This window comes from Haemorhous mexicanus, chromosome 22 (assembly GCF_027477595.1).
Source record: "Haemorhous mexicanus isolate bHaeMex1 chromosome 22, bHaeMex1.pri, whole genome shotgun sequence".
NCBI lineage: Eukaryota > Metazoa > Chordata > Aves > Passeriformes > Fringillidae > Haemorhous > Haemorhous mexicanus.
Window position 1 is genome coordinate 3,352,472 of NC_082362.1, and position 25,048 is coordinate 3,377,519.

The window sequence follows — 25,048 nt, forward strand, 5'->3', positions numbered from 1 at the left end:
TCCCTTCCCTGACACCTCGACCCACCCCAGAGCACACGAGGCCCTTCTTTCCCAGGGAGAAACTGGCTCAGATCAGCCCTGGTCCCTTTAACCCCTGTTTGCAAGCAGGTCAGCTCAGCTCCCTGAAAATGCAGCCCCCAGCCCTGCCCCTGTCCTCTCACACTGTTTTGGAAAGGATTAGCCAGAGAAATCATTGGCAGAGGTGTCCCCCAACACCATGGGGCCAGCAGAGCCCAAGGTCTTGCAGAAACACATGTTCCCTCCTGCTAAATTCCAGCTTAATTCTCATTTCCATTGTGTTATGAAATACATTATCTATTGAAACTAAGTCAACAGTTGTTTGCATTTACGTGTAAACACAGTGAATATTAGGAGCAGGGCCAGCATTATATTTGCATCCAAAATGCTGCCTGCACTGCTCTCTCTCCCTGGCTCTTCTCCATTTTTGCAGCTAAAGACACAAGGATGCAGGAGATGGTGAAACCCAAGACCAGAGCAGCCCAAGAAGCAAGAAACCCCTTGTTTTTCTCTTTTTATTTTTCTGCAGCAGGAGAAGAAACATTGGTTTAAGCCCCCATACCACATCGACATACACACCCCTTCATCTCAGGGCCAAGTTGAAACTGCTTCAAATTCCCAATGACACACATATCTTATCAGAGCTGCTTTGCATAATGCATAAATATTTATTTGCTTTTAATCCTGCAAAGCAAACCTGCCTTGTGGCACGTTTCCCTTAATCGGCAGCTCTGGCGCCCGACAAAGCGCCAAGAGAAGCAGCGTCCCAAATTCAGAGCCTACTTTAGATGCAGGGGCAGGGAAATAAGCACCCAAGGTCCAGTACCCACCACCTCCTGGGCTGCCCAGGGCAGGACTGGGGTGCCAAAGCAGCCATAAAGCACTCTGGTTCTTTGCTTCCAGGCAAATGAAGAGCTTGGCTCAGGCACCTCATAAATAACAGAAAATAAATGGATCTGCATCATGAAACCGTGGGAGTGTGTGTGAGAGGTGGCTGGATGCTGACTTAGCTCCTGGATGGTGATGCTTCCAGATGTTATACCATGGAGGGTGGGTCTAGGCCCCCAAAAAGGAGATTTTGGGGGTAGGTAAAGGAAGAGCACCTTGTGACAGGGAAGGCAGAGAGCATATGGCTTACTTTTGGGGTTCACAGCTTAGTTTTTGTACATGGGCTTGCTGAGTTGAAAAATGGGAACCCTTCAATGTGATCATCCATGGGGTGGGCAACGAGGGGCTATAACACCAGAGACCAGCTCAGCCTCTCCATCAGCCCAGTTCAGGACACTGCTGAGCACAGACCCAAACCCTGTCAGGACCCACCCAGCCTCATACGCTACAAAACTTGTCGGAACCAATAAAAAATGAGAATTTCCAGGCATCAAATCACCCCAACACCAAAACCCCCTCCTGCTTCAGCCAGAAGTACAGGAAGCAGCACACTCACCCTCATCCATCCCCACCCCACAGCAATCACAGCATCTCCATTTGGACCCTTGGGATTGAGAATTCATTCCTCAATCAGCTCCTCTTAAATGGGTGGGAAGGAAAAGGCAAGGGGTACAGCAAGGGGGTGAATGCTGTGCTGAGCTCTTCACTGCACATGCAGCCAGAGCAGGTAAACACAGAACAACTTCATAGTGAGCAGGGAAATATATAAATAGGATTTATTTCAGCCACTCTGCCTCATCCTCTGATAACCTGTTAACCCAGAGAGAGCCCCAAAAACTGATTCAAAGCAAAATGCTGTTTTTCCTCAAGATGGGAGGAAGCACCTTAACCTCTACCCAGGGTCAGTGACTTGGGACTGTGAGGAGAAACCAGCCCAGCCACCCTGAAGAGGCTTTGCCCAGGAGCTGAGTGTCATCTTGCATCTCTCCAGCACATTCAAGGAGCAGCCCCAAACCACCACCCCCCCAGATATCAGCACCTCCAAGGAGGGATACTGCTCCAGCCCCATGAACACCTCCCCCAGCCCCCATGTCACTGCCCTGCTACTGAGGACACAAAGCACCCCAAAGTGCAGCAAAATCATCACTGGGAAGGAAGTTCCTGGGCCTAATGCCTGTCATAGCATCACTGGAGAAGTGGGTGAGTAAAGGAGGGAGGACAGAAAACCCCCTGGCACACCCAGAGCACAGAGGGTTGAGAGGAATGGTGTTTGCTGGAAGGGTTTCCATAGGTAGCACCATGGCTTTCAGGCAGGGAGCACACGCTGGGGGCACAGACTCAGCTTGGCACCCCCTGAACCAGACCCAGGCACAAACAGTGTTATGGGGAGGAGGAAAAAGAGAGAGACCCCAGCCCCTGTCCTGGCTCACAGACAAGCAATGTTGTTTGCACCAGTGGCTGCAGTTTTGGTTTTGGGGAGTGTGGAGCATGGGGACATGGGGCAGCACATGGAAGCCATCAGCCAGCACTAGGAAAGAGTCACCCTCCTGCTGCTCTCCTCACCTGCAGCCCTGACAGGAGACATCTCCCCTTCACCTCCAAAGTGCCAGCTCAAGCTGCCACCATGCACCAGCTTCCATGGCCCATGGGGACAATGCCACAGCAAAGTCCATCCAGTCTGGACATGGATGAGACCCCCACAACATGCAAAAGCCTTCTTGGATTCTGCAGCATCCACAGCAGCAGCTCCCCAGAGCAGAGACAATTCCACATTATTTTGAATGATCATGTTCAAAATAATAAAGGACGCCTACGTGCTCAAATGCATCGACAGCAACCCAGCACCAGCCCAGGAGTTAAAAATAGCCCTTTCCAGGAGTGCCAGCCCTGACCACAGGCACCCCTGGCCCTGTGGGACACACACTCTCTGCTCTGCCCATTGGCATCACCACATCAGCTCCATGGCACGCTCAAAGGTCAGCAGGTGTTGAAATATGCATCTTGCTTGCAGAAAAAAAGAAAAAAAATTAACCAAAAGGAGAAAAAAATATATTCAAAGACCTTATGCTGCTTGGGGAGAGAGAAATAAATGAAGATGGGGAGAAAATTTATTGGGGGTCAAACCCCAGCCTGAGCAGGTGATGTTCAGAGAGCACTGACGTGCAGAGTGGGGACAAGCATCACCCTTGACAGATGTGAAAACAGGGGAAACATTTGCATTACAGCAGTGGTACTGGAGCTGTCTTTTACCATGGAGAGCCTTGTGCAGGCAGCAGTAGGGCTGGATTTCTGCAGGTGTAATCCCACAGAGATAAAGACCTTGGTTTCCAACAAGCAGTGGCATTGTACATAAATTACAACAGAAAATGTGGGGAAACAAAGAAGTTTTCAAGAGAGCACATAACCTTCAGATGGGTGGCATAGGGAAAGGTGGTGGGTGGCTGTGGGGAGACAATACCAGTAAGAAGTGGGCTGATCTCACTCTCCCACCTTCCAAAGGAATAAACCTTTAGACAGGTGGGGGGAAAAATTAGCCCACCTAACCAGTAGGTATTTGAGGGGCACAGATGAAGGTGGGGGAAATGGATGCAGCAGGATCAGCAAGGAGCCTTGGGAAGGGCACAGGTGGGTGCTGGGTCTGTCCCAGAGCCAGGCTTTCACTTTGAGAGCTCATGTGGGACTGGAAGCATCAGGCTGATCAGCTGGTGACACCAGTCATGCTTGTCTCTCTTACATTGTCTTTTCTTCTCCCCTCTCATTTTAAACAAACAAACAAAAAAACCCAAAACAGCCTGACACTAATTCTGACAGGTTTAGTAAATATTTAATGTCCTGTTAAAGGTCACCACCCACTCACCTCTGCCTGTGGATCTGCAGTAACAGCACTGGGGCACTCTGCTTGGGCTATGCTGTTTTATAAGGGCCCTGATGCCCAGGCTGGCACCTCCCAAGGAGCTGTGGGGCAGGGCTGGAGGGGCCTGGCACACGCAGTGAATTCCAGCTAACCCCTCACCTTTGATGGGACAGGGTGCCCAAAGAAGCTGTGGCTGTCCCAGGATCCCTGGATGTGTCCAAGGCCAGGCTGGACAGGGCTTGGAGCAAGCTGGGACAGTGGAAGGTGTCCCTGCCATGGCAGGGGACTGGAACAAGATGATCTTTAATGTTCCTTCCAACCCAAACCCTTCTCTCGTTCCATGATTCAAGATCCTGGATGAACTTCATCTGAGGGCATGGAGGTAAACACATTTTGGGGGGCAAAAATACCAAACTTTGGCTCAGGGTAAAATGCTGTAATTTCACTTAAAGGGTTTCTGGGCATTTTTCCCCAGGAAGACAAGACGAAATTACAACCCAGCAATTCCCCTAAAGGGTGCAGAGCAATTTATTTCCAGTGATCCTCTTCTAATGAAGCCAATTTTTAACCTTGTCAGAAGGTGCATGCAGGCTCGGGGCACTGGTGCAGCTCCCTTCCCCCCAGCCTGCCTTTCCCAGGATGAAAACCTCCAACCTAAACCCCAACCAGGATGTTTATTTAAGACCCAAACCCCAAAGGCATTTTAAACAAGCAAAGTTCCTCACATATTTTGCCGACCAAGTGCAATCCTTCACGCCAGTGATTGCAAGCTTGTACCCAGGGGGTTGTGGGGGTCCCCACTGCCACCAGGATGGTGCCCCACTGCTCAGGTGGGAGCAAGGGTGATTCTGTGGGACACAGGGACCTGGTGGCATCTTGTGGTGTCCTCAGAGCATTCCAACACATCTGGGTCTCCACAGCTCAGCAATGTGGTGGCCCCGTTTTTGGGAAGCTGGCCAATGACCCTGCTATCACCCCAAGAGCCTCACTACACTCCAGTGGGAATTGGTCCTCACCAGTTGGAAGGGCTCAACAGCTCATGTTCCAGCTGATTAAGAGGGAGGAAGCCATAAGAAAAAGTCCCTTCTCCACCCATACCAGCCACTCGTGTTTCTCCTAGGACACATCTGACACCAGCCAGCAGGAAGGAGCAGGGGAGCAGCAGCACAGCAGGCAGCTCCCACTGCTCCCTGCAGCAGCTCTTCAGCAGATGGTGGCTCATAACATCATTATGTTTACCTAACAAGATTTCTTTATTGTAGCCCTCCAACAATAAAGCCAGAGCATCTAAAAGCAGTGGCCAACGCCTGGGCTTTGACTTTCCTGGTGCCAAAAAAATATATATGCAATTTTAGATCTTTATATAAATCGTGATTTTAGAGGTCACAGTAATACACTATTTTTTTTTTCCCCATACTAAACCAGATGTGACTCACATGCAAGCAAAAAGACATACAATTCAATGCTTTAAATTCTTTTAAGTGCTGGGGTGGGGAGTTGCTGTAGCAATTTGGGTAATGCCAGGGGCACACAGAGCTCAACCCCCAATCTACCCAGACCAGGACGCCAGAGACGGCGTTTCCTCCTCCTGGCAAGGACTGTCATTCCCTGTCTGCACAGCAAACAGGGTCCCAGCCTTCTAAATAATAATGCAATACAAATAATAAAAGATAATTCCCACATATTTAATCATTACCAGAGCTCTGGGAAGAAATGATAATCAGGCCCCTACTAATTAGGGAGACATAATCCTGCCTTTCCTACAGGTTTTTCCATCCCTGTCTCCTACCCTGCAGTGAAACAAGAAGAAATCCAGCCCAGTGGGAAGGAGTGTAGCTTAGGGGGAAGCCTCAAACAGATCCCAAAGAACAGCCAGAGTGGGCACAGCCCCATCCTACCAATGTCAAAACACCCATCCCACTGGACTCAGTATCCACCCTACCATGAATGTAACCCATCCTTTATGGTACCTCTTGTGACTGTCCAAGCAGCAGCATCCATCCAGGGAAATCCCTCCCCTTGCCACCAACGTCCCTCTGGGATCTCAGCCTGGCAGCAGAACCAGCAGCTTGTCTCAAGGCTCACCCAAAAGCTTTCAGCATCCTGCAGCATTCAGTGGCAGTGAGCAGGCAGGGAGGGCAGCCCCTGTCCTGGTGCCACCGAGTGCCACCACGCTGCCTGGCACTGAGCCCTTATGAAGTGGACAGGGTTAATAGCTGGCATAAGAATTGCTGCTAATTAGCAGCAGGGCTGGGTTTGTCCCTTTCATCTGTGTATCCTGTCAGCGTGGGAGCTCTGCCCACCTCCAGGGAGCCACCTCCAGCTTGGTGAGATGGCCAGAGCTGCCTCCACTGCCCAGGGCCAGTCCTCTGGTGCTCCCAGGCTGGAGCCCAGCAGCAAATGAGCAGCCAGTGCCTCAAGGCAAGGTCACCTCTCACAGGTACTGAGGAGTAGGTGGCTTCCCAGGCAGGAGACATCCACACAGACACAGCTGGAGCCAAAGACAGAATGTGATCTCTGCCAAAACCTGGGCACAGAGATGCACTCATCCCATTACAGGTGGGTGAAGCATCTTCCAGCACAGCAACCAGATAAAACCATGGAGATCTTTCTCACCACTGCAGTGTTTTCATTTTCCAGTGTCATCTTGCTCTGGAAGACTCCCACTCTGTAAGTTTTCCCTAAGCCAGACCAACTGCCTCTATGTTCCTCCAAACAAGTTACCTGTTGAAAAACCTTGAAGGTTTTTAGCCAGGGAGAAGGAAGCCAAGGGCTCTTATACAGCCACACCATGGGCACAACCCATGGCAGGGATCCCATGTACCCATCCTGCTTCATCCAGGGATTTGAAGTGGGACTGAAAAGTCTGCTGCTGGCCATCAAGGCCCAGGCTTCTCCTCCAGGAGAAACCAAGCCAAGCAGCACACACACATTACCAAAAAGTTCAAGAAATGATCCAAAAATTAAAAATGGTTAAAACCATCCTGCCCAGGAGTTTTCTTCCCAGCCATCTCTAGTGGGATCTACCCTTAAAGCACCTTCTGGGCTTCCAGGTTTTTACTGTGGGGCTGTGGGAACAGATCAACAACAGGTCTGTGGTGCCCACCACAAGCCTTTGCAGCCACCTTCACACCCACTTGGAGGGCTCAGGGGCACTGCCAGTCCCCAGCACACCCCACAGGGGATGTCACCCATGGGCAGGAGGCATCCGGGCTTGTCTCTTCCATCTCCTGGGGCAGAAGTCTCAGGCATGCAGGTGGGCTCTAGATGGCACATTTCCAGGACCCATCCTGGGTCCACACCAACCTACCCACTGGCACTTGCTCTGTTTAATGTTAGAGATGTAAAGAAAATTAAGATGGACATCTCAGCCCTCATATGAGGTGGAGATTGGCTTTGAGGAGGGACACGCTGGCAAAGGACGATGACATCCACATGGCCGTGCAGCAGCAGTGATGCTCCTTGCTGGTCCCTCACTCATTCCACCCAGATTAATTACCTTTTTAAACCAGGTGCACCAGCACAGAGCAGAGACAAGACAACCTGAAGCCAGAAAACTCCCAGAGAAGCTGTTTGCATGGACAAATGTAAATACTGCTCAGCACAGTCTGCTCCTGAGGAGGGGGTCCATGTGCCCAGTGCTTTTCTCCACAGCATCTCACCCCAAGGGATGCTTTCCTTTGCTCCCACAGCAAGGAGAGCCTTGCTGTGTTCTGGGTAAGTTCCTAAGGTGGTGATTGGCAGCAGCTCCTGGACCAGGATGGGACATGAGATGGTCCCACATGCCCCAGCTGATTTGGGGGGTCTCTGGCAGAAACATCCCAGCCCAGTGCTCCACCACTCTTGGGATTGAAGTAAATGTAACCAAGGGGACTGCAAGAAGGAATGAAACAGCAAGCCAGAAATCCCCATGGGCACAATTCCTAAAGCCCACCTGGGGCCACCGCAGCTTCCTGCAGCTCTTGACTGCTTTTTAAAGATGACATTTCAAGAAATGTAAACTGAACATGCCCTGTGAAGGGACAGGGCTGCCACAGGGCAGAGCAAAGCCCTGGGAAGCTTCACTCCAGTCTGCAAAGAGCTGCCACGTCCTCTGCAAACCTCCAGCTGGGGCTGCTCTCTACCCCCAGCCCCACTGCTCTGACCACAATCCAGATGGACATCAGACCCCTTCCCCACAGCTTCAGCTGGGCTCTTCCCATGAACGAGCAAATCAATACACATTTAGCTCATGGATAGCTGTCTCCATCTCGGGAGGGACTGCCAGTAGGTCCTTTCCTGTCCTCAAGAAGGTCTCTGGTGGTGGCAACCCTCTGCTCCCCCCTCAAAGCCCTGAAGTTTTGTCATTACCAGCAAGGTGTTAACACAGCCACACACATGGCTGGAGGAGCAAAGCAAGAACAATAACACAGCCCCTCACCTGCCCATCATGCCCCTTCCCCAAACCATCACACACCCCTGCACCTCAGCCCAGTCATCCCGGAGCAGCAGGATCCATCCTCACATTTTCTTCCATGACAAACCACCACCACCTCCACTCACCACAGGCATCTGCAAATGGGTGCTGGCAGCACACAGAACAACCATGCTCTGACACCACTGCCCAAGATGGGGACAGCCAGCAGCAAGCCCTGCACCCAGCCCAGGGGTCAGCCCTGCAGCCAACATCCAGCTGGAGTCCCTGTGCATTCCTCCAGCCTGGCTGCTGGGGTGCTGCTGACAAAATTCCTGAAGGAAGTACAGGGCATTGATAATTGCCAAAAAACATCTGAGCTATTTCCTGTGGGAGAAGCAGACGGGAATCCCCCATGAACTCCAGTAGCCAGAGGTGGTGTTTTGGCCTGGCACTTTGGGGGTTTGGTATTCTTCTCCTTCCTATAAGCATCACTCCACTTATATGTGATACACACCATGTAGGACCTGTACCCTCTGTGCTGGCCCCAAAGCCCACCTTTCTTGTCACCTCCTGCCCCATGCAAGGTTCTTGTGAAAGGAAGGGCTGGGCTGCCAGTATGGGCACTGTGTCTCACCCAGGCAGATAGAGCCAGGTTGCTAAACATGTCCTTGAGCAGCTTCCTGCTCATCTGCCCCAGCTCCTCATTAGCAAACCTGAATGAGCAGCGACAGCACCAGCAGCTCCTCCGGAGATGGGAAAGCCCTCTCAGGAGGGACAGCAGGAGCAGGCAGCAGTGGCCACCAGAGCATATGCCTGGCATCACTCCTCAGCTTCTGCAAGCACCACGTGAGGGCAGCTGCCCGATCCCTTCTCCTCTCGACAGAGTGGCAATACACCCCTGGCACGTGTCACCCCAAAAATGTGGCTTTGAGAGGCCATGCCAGCCTGGAGAGCCAGGGTGCATGGAAAACCTGTGGCACAGCCCCAAAGCAGGGCACCCTGTCCCTCAGTGGCCACTGGTGGTCACAGGGAGTCTGGCTCTGCAAGGCTAAAGGCAGAAGAGCAGGGGACCCACGGGTGTTCATTAAACCACACTGCCCTGACACACGGCCCTGACACGCAACCAGCTGCTGACACTGCTCCAATGGCAGCACGTGCTGCCCTGCCAGGGCTTGCTGCTCTGCCTCAGGGGCTGCAGCAGAGGCACTGGGACACGGCCTTCAGCACCCCAGCCCCTCGGCTGCCAGCAGGGTCAGGTCTCATCCTGGTGGTCCCCATATTGCTTTCTCAGTTCACATCAACTGCTGCAGCAGTTTCCACAGAAGGGGATTCTGTGGGCTCAGATGGGCAACAACCAGCTCAGTGGGGTGGGGTGCATTGTGGGGGCCTCTGGAGAATTAAAGGCTCTCACATCCACAAGATTATTCCCCAGCTACAGCACTTCCAACAGCTCCTTCAGTGCGAGCAGCACGAAGGGCAGACACCCCGAAGCCGAGGGCTCCTGTTATGCAAGGCCACACGCTGATGTCCCCAGGTGGTTCCAGAGTCCACAGCTTCACACTGACAGGTGACAGATGTGGCAGCAGGCTGGGTGACCAACCTCAAAGTGCCCATAGCAGCCAGTGCCATGGCTCTGCCATGGTGCTCAGTGGTACCACCACCTCCCAAAGTGCCCTCGCCTGGCTGTGCCCAGAGCCCACCACAAACAGTCAGGATTACCTGCACAGCACCGCCGGGTCCAAGGCTCACTCCTGCACAAGGCGCATTAATAGGATCACTCCAATTTACAGCTTATCCCAGATAAACCCACTGCCAGCCCCACACGCTGCAAGGACAAGGGCACCTGCTCCTCAGGGAGCAACTTTCTCCCTACCACAGTCATCCCTCAGCACCAAAAATCCTCCACTCACCCTGTAGAGGATGCCAGTTCCTTCAGGCCACGGGCCACAGTGCCAAGGCCAGTGACCAGTCCAGCCGAAGCCCCAAGTGCTTCACCAGCTCAGCACTGTGTTTCTATTTCCAGCAGCACTGCTGCCAATATCGACACCAGCAGAGAGGAGGCAAGCTCCAGAAGAGCCCTGCTTCCAGCTCCCCTTCCTGCCTGGCACCATCCAATGTCCAGGGCAGGTGGTGGTCCTGGAACTGCCTTCAGGATGTGGGCCACCACTGAGGGCCAGCCTGACATCCCCTATCCAAACCCCCAGCTCTCCTGCTCCCTGCAGCCCCTCTGCAGCACTATCACCCCAACTCCTAAAGCCCCCCCAGCCTTACTGCCCCCTGGCATCCCTTCACAGCCCCCATGGATCCCACCAACCCCAAGGCCCACCATCAACCCCAGCATTCCCCCCACCAGCCCTAGTGACCCCCAACTGCAAGGAGCTCAACACCCCTATCAGCTCTAATATCCCCAGCATCTCCAAGCCCTACAGATCTTCAGTATCCTTCCCAACCCTAATAACATCCAGAACCCCTGCAAAGCTCTATTGCCCTGCAGCATCCCCCAACCCTAATGCCCTCTCCCAGCCCTACTGCCCCGCAGCATCCTCCAACACTATCACCTCCCAGTATTCCTATTACCCCCCTGAACTGTCCCACACTGATGAGCCTGGCATTCGTCCCCCAGCATCCCTCCAGCCCCAATAACCTCAGCATCCCCCACAGTAACCCTATTGCTCCCCAACATCCCCCGTGCCTTGATGCCACACTGCACCCCCACAGCCCTATCTGCCCCGACCAGCCCTAATGAATCCCCCACCCCTACCATCCCCCAGCATCCCTCAGCCCTAAAGAGCCCGGCATGCCCCCCCGCCCTACCACCCCCCCAACCCCGCAGCCCTATCATCTCCCCAGCAACCCTACTGCCCACTGACATCCCCCGTGCCCTGATGTCGTTTAGCAGCCCTGCAGCCGTATCATCCCTCCAGCAGTCCTGCTGCCCCTCTGCATCTCCCAGCGCTCACCCCTACCTAATGTCCGGTGCTGCATCCTCAGCACCACCCTCCCCCAGGATCCCTAATGCTGCCCTGCACACCTCCAGCCCTAACAGCCCCAATCACCCCCCGAATCCTGCTGCCCCCCGCATCCCTCAGCCCTATCCCCCCACCCCCAGCCCTACCGCTCCCCCAGCCTCCATATCCCCCTGCCCCATCGCACCCAGCACCCCCATGCGCCCCCCGCCGCTGCTCCCCCCCCCAGGGCCGTGACTGGGGGTGGAGAGGGGACCCATCAAGAGGGGAGGGGAGGCCAAAACTTTTCCTTACCGCGGGCGGTTGGGGCGCGGCGCCGCTGCCTCCCCCGGCGAGGCTGCGCGGGAGCGGCGGGAGCGGCGGGAGCGGCGGGGGCGGGCGGGCGGGGGCCGGGATGGAGCCGCCTCCCGCCGCCTCCCGCCGCTTCCCGGGCGGAGCCGGTACAACCCGACAGGGGCCTAAAGGAATGAAAAGAAGCCGAGAGGGGGGTGTTTTTTTTTTTTTTTTTCCCTCCCCCCCACACCCCAAATCGGGCAGGGAGAGCAGTTCTTTGTTCTGTAATCCCAGTAAAAGTGCCAGCCATTCGCCCCGCCGCTAATCCCAACCCCGCGCAACGGCCGCATCCATTGGCTGCCCTTTACACACGGGATTAACCAGCCCGAAAACGGGGAGGGGGGGCTTGTGAAGGCGGGGGTGAGCTCTGGAAGTCCTTTCACGCCGCGCCGGGGACGCGCCGAGACGTACCGGGCCACGCGGGCGCGTCCCCGGCGCGTCCCCGGCTCTGGGGTGCCATGGGTGCGTGTCGCCACCTGTTGGTGTTGGCACGGCTGGGTTTGACCTGGTGTCGTTGGATTGGCACCTCTTGGCACCTCTTGGCACGGCTGGATCCGTCGGGACCAGGCATGGTATAGAATCATAGCACCGCATCACGGTTTGGGTTGGAAGGGACCTCAAAGACCGTCTTGTTCCAAGCCCCCTGCCATGGGCAGGGACACTTTCAACTGTCCCAGGTTGCTCCAAGCCCCGTCCAACTTGGCCTTGAACACTTCTAGGGATGGGGCAGCCACAGCTGCTCTGGGCAACCTGAGCCAGGGCCTCACTGCTCTCACAGGGAAGAAATTCTTCCCTGCCCTCTGGCGGCGTGAAGCCATTCCCCTTTGTCCTTTCTTTCAAGCCCTTGTTCAAAATCCCTCTCCAGCTCTCATGGAGCCCCCTTAGGCACTGGAAGAGTCTCCAAGTTCTCTGGGATCTCCCCAGAGCCTTCTCTTCTCCAGGCTGAACAACCCAAGCTCTTCCGCCTGTCTTCATCAGCAGAGGTGCTTCAGAGGCATAGCACAGCTCAGCTCAGCTCAGCCTGGCCCTGCACAGCTCAGCTCAGCTCAGCCTGGCCCTGCACAGCTCAGCTCAGTTCAGCCTGGCCCTGCACAGCTCAGCTCAGCTCAGCTCAGCCTGGCACTGCACAGCTCAGTTAACACACTCTGGCACTGCACAGCTCAGCTCAGCACACTCTGGCCCTGTACAGCCCAGTTCAGCACACTCTGGCCCTGCACAGCTCAGTTCAGCACACTCTGGCCCTGCACAGCTCAGTTAACACACTCTGGCCCTGCACAGCTCAGCTCAGCACACTCTGGCCCTGCACAGCCCAGTTCAGCACACTCTGGTCCTGCACAGCTCAGTTAACACACTCTGGCCCTGCACAGCCCAGTTCAGCACACTCTGGCCCTGCACAGCCCAGTTCAGCACACTCTGGCCCTGCACAGCCCAGTTCAGCACACTCTGGCCCTGCACAGCTCAGTTAACACACTCTGGCCCTGCACAGCCCAGCTCAGCACACTCTGGCCCTGCACAGCTCAGGTCAGCATGTCTTGGCTCAGCACAGCATAGCTTGGCATTGGGAAAGGAACCCAACCAGGAATGAGTGATGCTTCTCTGAATTCCTTGCTGCATGTTGACGAATGGCAAATTAAAATGAATGAAAAACGACTAAAAATAACTTGACACTATTTTAACCTCTGAAGTTTCAGAAGTACTGACACTTTTCCCTGGAAGTATGTGTTAGGCAGCTGCTCCATTATCTGCCCTCTCCAGGGCCATGGGGAGAAGAAAACATTTTAAGAGGAAACACTCTCTTTCCAGTTTCTGGAGGAGCAGAGAAGGGGGTTTTTCTGTGCTGCTGAGCAACATGCAAGCACCCAGTACCTCATGTGTCACTCCCCATGTCATTAAATCTCAAACTGTTTGCACTTGTATTCATAGCCCCAGAGGTCCAGCAAATCCCAGTAGGATTCCAGTAGAATTACTCAGGGCAAGACAGGTCCCAGTGGGGTGGTCAGAGCTGGTCCCTAATTCATACCTGTGGTGCCTGGGACCATGAGTGGTGTGTGAGAACACACTTGCTGACAAATTAAACGACAGATCTTACTGTGAAGAAAGAAATCAGGGCATCTTTTGGCTAATTAACTTTAAGCCAGCACCTCACCAGAAAAACAACCACCCAGCAAAATTAATTTAACTGGGTCACCAAGAACAGTATGTGGGAGCTGCCTGCACAGAACAGGCAGATTTCCATGTCCTGCTTTTGCTGGTGCCCTCCAACACTTTTCCCCAGTATACTGCCTACCCAAGCCTGTGGCCCTGAGCAGGGAAATCTGCATGATTAATAAAAAGAGGGTGGGAAAAGGTGTATTTTGATGCAAGATCCCTGTGCTGTGGCTGTGCATGTCCCCTGCTCTGTGCCCTGGAAGCACTGTGGCCCCACAGTGCCCATGGCAGCAGACAGAGGTTTGGGTATCTTGGAGTTCCTGCCTGCAGCCATACTTGAGTCAGGATAATGCCAGCATTTATAGGGAGCATTTACTGATCAGTCAAAGGAACATGATTGTGTCTCTGTTGGGAGAATTAAGCATCCCCCAGCATGTGTTCAACTCATCCCCACTGCAAATAAGCTGCAGGCAACACTTTTCAGATCCTTTGAAAGGATGCTGCCCCTCAGACCTTGGCAGAGAGTCCAAGGTTCTTTGGCCAAAGACGAGCAGCTGGCTTGCTCCAACAGCCCAAGGAACTTTTTTGCCCTTTGCCTTCTTGCAGCAGAGCTGGTCCCAAGTCTGGGACCCAGTTGCTGAGAATTGGGGGTTGGCTGTGTAACAGCTGGCTTTGGGGTCTCATTTTTCTCCTCACCATTGGAGACCATGAACTGAAATGAGGTTGGAGACCCATGGGTACCACCCTTGGTCACCAGTGTATGAACAGGGAGCTCAGTCCCAATAGCTCCTAGCAGAGCCTACTCCTACCTGAGCAGGGGTATGAGAGCTAGGGACAGGGAGAGGCCCAAGTAATCCTGACATTTAGAGAAGAAGCCTGAGAAGATGGTGGGAGGGACAGCAGGGCCATTTGAGGAGATCTCCTGGGGCTGTTGCCAGCTGGGGCTGTGGGCTTCAGGGAGGAGGTGGACTACCTGGTGGGAGTACAAATGTTCCACAGGTGTTCCACTGAAACTGGATCCAATCAGGTTAGCTCAGCCCCTCGTGCTCTGGGGATGCTCATGCTGGTGAAAAGGAGACCTGGTCCAGCTGGGGGACAGATGCTATGCCTCAAATGTACTTTTGTATCTCTTTCCCATCAAGGAAGAAACCTCTCACAACAGGGTAAAAGTGGGGACAGGATGTTTTATTTGGGGGCCAAAAGAGCCACACAAAGCCATCCAGTGTGAGAGGGATGGTTTAATCTCCTCTATCTCAGCAATAAAGGACTTCCTTGTCACAGTGCCAACAAAAGAAAAGGCAACATCACCAGGAAACAATCCTATCTGCAGAACTCTTTTTTTATATAATTTGTTAATTAATGACTGCTGGGCATCACAAGGATTGTTGTTTTCTCTGATATGCTGATTTCTTCTGTCTCGGTGGAATTGGAGATCACAAAAATAAAATTAAAAAAGGAGAAAAGCTGCTTCTTCAGAAGCGGGAACAGGGGAAAAGTTTTAGTAAAGTCAGGAGAAATTTAATTGAAAGAATGAGTATATTTCTTCTTCCTGAAGGGGTATTGTGTTCTTTTGCTATAGCAAATTGGTGGTTAAAGCGACCAAGACAAAACAAAATGGTTTTTAAATTATAGATCAAAAAGCAGGAAGTTTCTGGAAGCCTACCCCCACCTCATATTCCCAGGCAGGTCTCTGGTGAGCAGTGTGGCTGCAGGGGGCTGGCATCACCCAGAGTAGGGCTGGGAGATGCAAAAACCACATGAGGAAAAGCCTAGAGGAGAAAATACTGGGATCTGCATAACTGGGTGGGAGGCTTTGAGGTTTGTGGAGGGGGAAAGAGCTTCTCCAGCCATTATTTTTACTTGGAAGAGCAAGATTTTGCACTCAGAAATTGACCACCAGGTTTGGGGCTGTATTTGCAGCAAGTCCAACCTGTCCCAAGCCAGCTCCCACAAGGAGGGCCATGCTTCAAGGCAGCCCAATGCAGTGTTAATTCTTTTGCAAAGTATATGCTACTGAGTAAAAAATTTGCAAGGATTCCCTGCAAAACCCAAGCTGATATTTGTGGGTCCCAAATATATTTGTAGAAAGACCAGGAAAATGATTACCCTCTCTCCTTTCCCTGCCCACTGGGGCTCAGTGATGGCTTACACTGACTATTTGCTCTGCCTACCTGCACCTCACACACCTCATTGCCCACCACGTGCCCACAGCCCTGCTGCTTTTCAACTTGTACTGCTCAAAGGGTTTGCTCCAGTGCATCAACAAAAAGGCTTTTCTAGCTGTCTTGTGGTCCATTGAATTATTTCCATGCTATGGACAGGCAGTGAAGTGCTACTGAACCAGAGCCTCTGAGCAGTGTCCTGGGGAGCAGAGCAGGGAGATTTCCACTCTCTGACTTCCCCCATCCTTCTGACCCTCATGTCACCTGGCAGGAGTAAAGGGCCCTTTCCTAAGCTGATGCCACTGGGGTTGGTTTTGGCTCAGGAGTTCAGGGGTTGAAGAATCCTGCACACACCCACCCAAGTACCAGCAAAATCCCAAGGGGACCCAGCCCTTGGTTCTGAGTTCCCCTCTGCAGACTTTAGGCATCGTAAAGGGATAGGTGAGGCCCAACCCATGGAAATCCCACTCTGTGAGGTGGAAAGGCAGGCATCAGGGTTATCCACACACCATGTTTTGGCTGAGAGCATCACCTCCTCCTGACAGCAAGGGTCCAGGGGGTGTGCCTGCCTGAGCCCTGCCCAAGGTCAGGCTGTTATTCATCCATTTTTAATCAGGTCTGCAGCTGAGGTTACAGCCTCAGCCTTTGAAATCATTGCAGAATTTCACAGTGTGGCTCCAGCTTTGCCTCTTGTCACCTTTCCCGTGGGACTGCAGTCCCAGCAAAGCTCCTTGCTCTTCCCCTTCAAGGCTGCTTTCAGCCCTGGATTGCAACCCCCTGGCACTCTACCTGGCTAAGCCATCACCACTGAAGGCCCACACCCCTTTCTGTGCTGGGAATGAACTAAGGGTGTCAGTTCTCTGCAGCCCTGGGGTCTTGGTGCTGGTACCCCAGTGGTGCTGATGGCCTGGCACAGCCCCCCCAGTGCAGGTTGGGGCTCCCACCCCCTCGTGCCCTTGGAGCACTGATGCCAAGCGCAGGAGGCATTGACATTCCCCCAGGGTTCACACAGTGCAAAAGTAAACTTAACGATGTTATCCACTGATCTGGTAATTAATACCCTGGATTCTTTCTATTGGAATGAACAAGGGCCAGGACATGCTGGGGGTTTTAATTAAGAGATGGAGAAGCACTTGCTCCCAGTTTTCCCTGGAAGGGGCTGTGCTGGGTGGGAGGTTGAGGTTTGGTCTGCATGGGGTGTCCAGTGCCCCATGTTGGGTGCCTCTGGAGTGATCCCAGCCCTGCACCCACCATACCAACCCATACATCTGCTCTACCTACCCATGCTCTACATCTTAGTGCCATGCCAGACCCCACTGGCTCTGTTTTTAAGTGAAATGCCCTCAGGATCTTTAAATATTAGGCACAAAATGTTTTCCCTGTGGTGTGCTCTGCTCTGCAGCACCCATCCAGGGCAGGGAGCAGGCGGGAATGCTCTACTCGGCAGAACCAAGGATGCCAGGGTTGTTCTGCTCCAAAACTGCTGTATCTGTAGTTGATCCCGCTGCTATTTTTAATACAGATGCCTTATTGAGATTCAAATGAATGTTTCAAATCCTTGCTCCTTTGCATAATTCTTTTTAATTAACACTTCAAAGGTTTGAACACAAGATCCATACTATTTCCCTAACGAAGTTGACTGAGCCTCCTTTCCCCCTAAGCTTCCTCGACACATTTCTGAGGGATAAAATAGGGGTTGGGGCTGTCTCCTGTGTCCCCTCTGCAGGGGCATGATGGCATTTGGGATCAGCCTCTGCAGAAGCAGGAGTAGAGGGGATCGATGGCTGCAGTGGCTACCATCACTCACCCCTGCCACCAGCTTGACATACACTGGGCAGCCTGAGCTTGGCACAGAAATCATGGTGTTGGAAGTGAAAATGGTCAAGCTCACTGCTCCACCATCCCCTGCCCCAGCCCCAACTGGTGCTCTAACACATTTTCACCCCACATCAAATAAAACCTCCCCAAAAGGAGCATCCATCTCCAGGGTCAACTTTTGGTCACATTTTCAACCTTCCTGCCTCTCAAAAGACCCAGAGGCACCTTTCTTCCCTCTTAAACTGTACTTTGAAAATAAAACCTGGGATTGTCATACAATTGCATTCACTAGGAAGAGCTGTAGCTTTTCCTCAGCTATCCCAAGAGCTGGGAATGATAAAAGGTCCCAAGAGTATAACAGAGACATAAGCACAAAAGAAACAGCCCAGGTTCCCATCCCACCTTTCCCCTATTGCTGTACCCACAGGGTCTCCCTTTCTTGAGTGGGAGCATCCTCACTTTGCAGGATTGGGACTCCAAGGAGCAGCATGCTTTAATACATAGGAAAATAAGCTTCAGCTTTAATTTCTGCAAGTGCAGAAATGATTAGACACAACAAATGGTATAATTAGCAGGATTTAATAAGAGACTGTCCCTGACATGCAAAGGAAGTGGGCCTTTGTTCATCTACAAAAGACATTAATTTGCAAATACTCTCAATAATAATTTTTTGTTATTTAGACTGATATTTTGAAAGTCTCCAATAAAATGAGAAATCTGGACTAAGCATTCCGGTTGCCTTTCCAAGTGCAGGAATCCAGCTTTGATGTTCTTCTTGATAATATCTTTTTAGAGCCTTGACTGCATCAAATTAAATTCTGATTACCCTGATAGTGCAGTACAACTTCCAAATGTATTCAGGTAACTTTGTTCTGGAATGGAATAAGCTATTTTGACAAGGATGCTTGCTAGGCAGCAAAGAGATGGAGAGGAAAGAGCTGTGCCAAGGATGCAGCACATACCCAGCCTCAATTTCAGCCCTGGGGCTGCTAGGCTGTAGTGCCCCAGCAAGCCAGGTCATTGGCACTGGGAGTTGTAGCAGTGAGGGGGGACCCAGGCAGACTCTGCAAAAGCCAAATTACACCTTTGGTGGTTCACAAATTTCCCAGCACCAGAGCCCAAGGCCATTTGGCCTTTCCAGAGGGGACATCCCAAAGGAACGTGCCCTCGGGTGGTGGGTCCTCAGAGCGTGGACCATGGCTGGCCACAGGATATGTGTTAGTTCAGGACAGATACATCTGTGCAGAGATATCACCTCCACATGCAGAAAGGCCACTTCATGTCTCTTGCCTACCTCAGTCCTTAACTGAGCCTTAAATCACTGTGCCCAGCTGTGGGCACAGGCACAGCATCCCAAGGATGTCCAAGTGATGCCCAAGGCACAGGCTTGAGGATCCCTCTGCAATCCTCACCCAGTCCATTAGCAGTAGTGCTGCTCCCTGGCCCAAGCTTCACTCCATGGCTGGATGTTAGGATGAAAATAAAGTGCAAATATTATTGTTGGCAGAGATTATTAGCTCCCCCACTGTGATTTAGGCATCTTTAAACTTCATGTTTTATTAATCCTCACTATACAATTAACGGCATCAAAATGTGATGTCTGCAAACAAAGGGATGCACTGCAGCATTATCTCTGTAAAATACAGGACTTGGCCACTTGATTGTAAATATGCACATCAAGGCATTATATAGTGGGGTCACACAAAAGATGGAGGTGGAGTCACCTGCCCTGAGCAGGGATGTGGTTCTGGTGGCCTTTCCTTCCTGCCCATGCATATTCCCCCCAGGGGAAGGCTGGCTCCATGGAAAAGTCACTGTTTCCTTCCAGCTGTACTGGATAACACCTCCTGTCCCCAAAACCTGTCTTTTCAGATTGAGTGTTCCTGTAGGAGTTTTGGCTGCAAAAGGGGACTTTCTTGTTGATCTGGAAGCTGGTGTGGGGACAGCTCAACAGCTGCTGCTGGAGCTATCCTCTCCCTCAGCAGCCAAGATGGGATGATGGAGCAGAGGGTCACAAACCTCCTTGAAGCCACTGTTCAGGGATGGGCTTTGTTGAGATCTGATAAGTGCCAGATGCCTCTGCCCAAATTAAGCTGCAAACGAGACCATATGTGAAAGTCATTAATATGGATTTTATTTAACAATAATTGTGAAGTAAAGAAACAGAAAAGAGGAGTGAGAAAGAAAGAGGGGAGTGAGACATCAAGTAGAAGACAGTCACCACACATGGACCTTGCAGCATCTGTTGGTCCTTCTTCACCCTGGGCTTCACTGCCCATCTGCAGCACCTTAGGACCTCATGTGACTGGGTAGCAGCCACCTCTGAAAAACAAGACAATGAATGGAACACCTTCATCAACCCCTGCCCCACACTAGCATTGCCTGAGCCCCATGGACTTTCTGCAGCTGGGGATTTCTCCCAAGCAAACTTCAAATGACTTATTCTCCTTCCAGCTGCTGGAGGACAGTGAAACCCATGGGAGCAGCCAGTGCCTTCAGCACCCACTGCAGAAATAAGCCACACAGTGCCCCAGGGACCAGCCATTCTTGCACAGATATTTTAGATGTTGAAACCTTGCACTGCGCAGGGCCCAGAAGCTGCTGGATAAATGGAAAGCGTCAAGTTTTTTACTCTTGATAGAAATTTCTGCCCATCTTGAAAAAAAGAAAATAGGAGGATATCACGGATCACACTGCACAGACCCTGTTATAGCTTTGGAATAAGGTTGCAGTGGCCAATTTTCAGGGTGTTATTGTTAGTCACCTGTAATTTTTTTGGGGTCTCACTCTGGAATCAATCCATCACCTGCAAATCTCACCAACTATCTGAAAAGAGTTTAAAACTTTCAGGTAATTCTGATAGTGGAGAATTTTACTTGAAGTCCAGAAAAAGGAGGAGCCAGGAAACAAGGAAGAAAGCATCCCAGTTTTTTCCCTGTATCCTAAGACAGCTGGCAGTGCATTTCTGTAAAGGATTTACAAGCCATGGACACAAAAAACACCGCAGGAGGAGATGGGTGTTTTGTTGCAGTATGAGTGCTGCTGAGTAAGGGCATAGGCCACAGACAGTCAAGGACATTCCCAACTGAGAGAGGATTTAGCATGGAAAAAGCACCAAGTGCCAGCAGTGCTGCATATTTAATGCAGAGTCGTTCTACAGTTCTTAAAAAGACTCGGAAGTTATAACATGGGGTCCTACTCATGCTCTTAGCTGAGAGGCATTTTCCTGGCTGGCAAGAAGAAGGAGCTAGAGCTATTGTGGGCTTCTGCCACTGCCTTTCCAGTGCCTGCACAGGACCTTGAAGTGAAGGAAAAAATTCAAGCAAAGCCATCTTGGTAATGTTTCTCAAGTCTTGACTCTGCAACAGAAAGCCTGGAAGGTTCAAGATCCCCCCTTCTGCTCTGCATTTTGGCATGGAAGGTGGAATTAACCCCATCAGAGATGGTATTCTGATTTCTTTACAGCCTGAAACACCTTGTGAGGCAGGAGATATGCCAGGAAGGAATCACACTCCTCTGGCCCCAAAGCAGAGGTGTTCCTTGGGATCACAGCAGCCCTAGCATTTGGGGAACACCGTGGCCCCTGCCCACAGAACCCTCATAGCCAGTGGGATGAGGAAGTGGGATCCCAGCATTCAGCCAGTCACACTTGCTGGCAGTGTAACCATACCTGGATTGGGGTCTGTAGCACTTCAGTAACCTTGTCTTCAGCTGTATTTATATCAATACCATTATGTGTGACAGTGCCTCCATCTGTCATGCTACCATGATTGGTCACAGTGTCACTTGCTGTATCTGATTGTGACTGTGTAAAGGGAAATGTATCTGTGAATGCACATGTGTCACAAGGAAATTATTATGAGAAGTCATTGATGTGGAGCTAACTAAAAGCATTTTATTAATGACCAAATGATGATCTAATGGTAATTAATCAATGACTGAATGAAAAAGAGAGAGTAATCAAGTCGTGAGCAATCAAGAATTGAATATTTGTTATACAGGGATTTGACCATGGTTTGAAGATTATTTAAATGATAGTGTAGACAATGGTTTAAATTATTATTTATGTGAAAATTTAGACAATGATTTGGTGCTCAAGCACTCTGCTACCTACTCCACTTGTCATAATTAAGCTATAGCTGGTTATATAGAAGGTGCTGGCCCTGACAGCTGTGAGGGCTTGCTCTTGTGGTGAGGGCCCTGGAGACTCTCTGGTTGCCAGATGCACGGAACAAAACCACACGACATGGCTGAAGAGCAGGGCCCTCCATCCCACCACACTTCTGAGTCCCAGTGGGTGTATCAGTTGTGCAGCAGCCTCAGCTGGCCAAGCTAGAGCGCCCACCACCCTGCTCTTCCCAGCCCCACAGAAAACACCACCTCAGTCCCCTTCTGGGCTGCCCAGGCAGGCCCTCTGGAGAACACAGAGAAGGCAGAGGGAAGGGCTGCTGTTGCAGCACCACCTGCATATGTCAAGGCTGGACTGGGCACGTCCCAGTGATAAGCCAGCCCTGCTGAAGGAGCACTCAGCACTGCCACGGTCTGCAGTGCTCTCTGGAGGAGATGTTCTCCATGCCTGGGCTTTGCAGCATCTTGGATGAGATGATCCACATTGCTCCAGGACTGGCAGCTGCACAGGGTATTCAGGTCTGCTGTGGAGGACATCTGCACTGATCCCTTGGAGTGAGGAGACCAGACCTCGCTCACCCTCAGGACTGTGCCTGCCTACCCAGGACAACAGGCATGGCGTCCTCCCCGCCCTGTCAGGTGGGGAAAGACAGGCACAGAACAGAGAGAGAGGGAGGAAAAAGAATATCACCAGTCTGTAGATCTTGCATTGGTCTTGCCACATGGTGTGTCCAGATCTGGGGCTGAGAGACAAAGAAGAGACACGGAAGGAGAGGAAGAGCAAGAGAGGGCAGGGAGGGGGAAGAGGGGGAGAGGAGATCCACTTCCTTTTATAATTCACCTGGGTGCCCGCCTCTCATGCAAACTAGATTTTTCACCTGTTTTTCTCCTTGGTGCATGCACAGCCATTCTCCAGGTTGTGACTTGGGGGTGGGGACTGAGCATGACTCTCAAGGCAGAGCAGGAAGTTGGCTCAGAGCAGCACTGCCCCACCTCTGCAGAATCCTCACTTTCTATCAGAACTTTCCTGTTTTAACAGGAAATATTTGAGATAAAACATGTTCAGGCCTGGTCGTCCGCAGTCCTGGAGCACATTGCTTAGGATTGCATCCAGATAGTTCTGGAATATTTCCAGTGAGGGAGACTCCACATCCTCTTCTGAGCAACCTGTTCAGTGCTTGGTGGCTGACACAGTAAAGAAGTTCTACCTCATGTGCAGGTGTAACTTCATGTGCATTGATTTCTGCCCATTGCCTGTTTGCTTATTGCTCAGCACCACCGAGCAGAGGCAGACTCCATTCATCCTCTTTCCTTTTCAAGAAAAACTTGCTCAAGATTAATTTCCTCCTCGCTATTTTTTTTTAATAGTGGCTGTTTTCCAATGCCATTTGCAGACAGAATTGTGATAAATTCCCGTTGTCAATGCACAGATTTCAATGGAAGAGTCTATTTCACAGCAGTAAAGTAACTGAATCCAAACAGAAGGGAAGGAAAAAAACCCCAAAAGCTACCACTACTGCAGCCAAAAGTATGAGAGGTGCCCTCATGCATTTTTGTTTCTAATGACAAATAGCTTTGAAATAAACTAATCCCAAAAGCTTTTAAAGTTTTTATAGAGGGGGAAAGGGCTTGCTTCTGACACCATTTCTTTATGTTTGCAAGTCAGACTAATTAAAGGCTACTCACAGAAGGGATGGTTTCTTAAGGGACAAAAGGATGCAAACAGCAAGGAAAACATGAGTGGGACTCCAGTGGGACAGGAATATTTGAGACTGGGAAATACAAAGATGTATATTCCTGACCCATGAAGGTTCAACACAAAGCCAAAAGGTGTATAGATTTTATTACTAACATCTTTTTGACAGATTCTAGTTTTAACAGTCTGATATTAAATAGTATTAATTTTATACAGCTGGTGCACACGGATGAGATAAGTTTTGACGCCTCAGTGTGCTTGGTTTGTGGAAACCACTCTGCACCTTGCAGAGAAGAAACAATGCTTCTTTCTTAAAACAGACTGTCTGTGTTTAGAGAGCTCCTTAAATTGGCAACAGCATGAGGGTACTGGTGGTGCCCATGAATATCCAGGGACACACTAGGAAGGGGGTAAGAAATACCAGGTGGCTCCTTACACACAGGTGTGGGCCTGGAGCTTGGGTTGCTGGAGGTCCCTCAGCATTTCCCTGGGGCTGTTGGTTTGGGGGGCTTTGTCCTGGAGCCTCCTGTGGAGGGATGTGGCAGAACCCCCCTCACAGACAGGCTGTTGTGAACAAGTTTACAAGTTAATACTGTTAGAGTTGTTAGTGTTAATCTGAAACTGTAACAAGTTGTGTTATTTAAATTGTTGTTAAATCTTTAAGTTAACCCTTTCAGTCTTACCCTGTATTTGTATCATTTTTCCATCATACTCTGTATTTGTACCCTTTCCGTCTTGCCCCGGAGTTGTTTCCCTTTCCGTGGGGAACCACTTCCCATGCTCCCAGAAGGACTTGCACCCAGGCTGAATTTTAATGAGAGGCTGACAGTACTGTATCAACCCTCTCAAAAACAACAAAGCAACACATAAACTGACTTTAACCCAGCAGAAACACACAAGATCACCCACCAGTGACCAGAGCTGGATTCCGTTCTGTCACCATAACTTAAATGGCACCCAGCTTAGATGACACCCCTAGACTACAAGATATCATCATCTTTTCAGGGACTCTACTGAGGTTGGAGGCCCTTATCTCTGCTGAGAGCCAAAGCCGCACTGCTGTTCAGTGTCGTCCTGTGGGTGCAGTGGTGGTGTATGCAACCCCTTGGGTTCCCCACTCAGAGGTGTTTTAATAAAGGCCTTTTTAAAGGAGCTGGTCTGCTGGCCTATATGTACTCCAAGGCTATGTGTCCCGCACACGGAGGGATGCGGGAGAGCCTTTCCTGGAGGCCCTGGGACCCCCTGAGGGGCTGTGGGGACCCTCACACGGGAGGACATGGAGACCTCCCTATGGAGGCCATGAGGACCCTCATACAGAGGCTGTGGGGAGTGCCCCAGGGGCCGGGAGCCCTCACACAGAGTGGTGTATGGGACCCTCCCTCACACGGAGGGGTGTGTGGGACCCTCCATTACCCAGAGTGATGTTTGGGACCCACCCCTGACACATAGCGGTGTGTGGGACCCTCCCTCAGAGAGGCTGTGAGGAATACCCCCAGGGACCTGGAGCCCTCACCTGGAGGGGTGTGTGGGACGCCCCCCTCACAGAGAGGTTCCGGGCCTCCTCTCACGCGGAGCTCTGCGGGCTCCGTGCACGGTTCGGGCCCGGCTGTGCGGAAGGCTCCGGCCGCGCGGGGGCGCTGC

General features: G+C 51.6%; 1 protein-coding gene across 1 annotated transcript in view; it reads right to left on the reverse strand.

Annotated features, from left to right (window-relative positions):
- Positions 1-11,494, reverse strand: part of GTF2IRD1 (GTF2I repeat domain containing 1) — a 70,673-nt gene extending 59,179 nt beyond the window's left edge. Inside the window, exon 1 of the mRNA XM_059865941.1 lies at positions 11,417-11,494. The gene's annotated coding sequence lies outside the window, so the exon portion shown is untranslated. The remainder of the gene's footprint in view (positions 1-11,416) is intronic.
- Between the last annotated feature and the right edge of the window lie 13,554 nt (positions 11,495-25,048).